Raw genomic sequence first — 423 nt, forward strand, 5'->3', positions numbered from 1 at the left:
ACGAATAACTTATCACACATAACACATATATCTCATAGTATATCCGACCTTCCGGTCACACAGACAAACCCTTCCGGGTACAGTATAGTGAGAAAACTCACCTTGTGGAAAGTCTAAGATCTCGTGTCCTTGCTATCACTGAATCCAAACGACGGCTCAGCCTCGCCTAAACATAAAAATATCATTTATTACACAAAGACTTCCACCACTAAAATTTTACCCTTATCATCATTCCGCAGGGGGGTAAAAGACCAATTTATCCTTCCTTGACCTAAAGTCCTTATGTTGACCAAAACCCTAAAAGTCAACAAAAGTCAACCCTGAGAGTACTTTGGGCGTACTGCTAGATGTACGTGGGGCGTACATCGCCAACCCCCCCTTGGATCGGGGTCTCCACCCAGTACGCTGCGCGTACTGGAAGTT

This window comes from Lactuca serriola, chromosome 5 (assembly GCF_051521515.1).
Source record: "Lactuca serriola cultivar US96UC23 chromosome 5, Lser_US96UC23_V15, whole genome shotgun sequence".
NCBI lineage: Eukaryota > Viridiplantae > Streptophyta > Magnoliopsida > Asterales > Asteraceae > Lactuca > Lactuca serriola.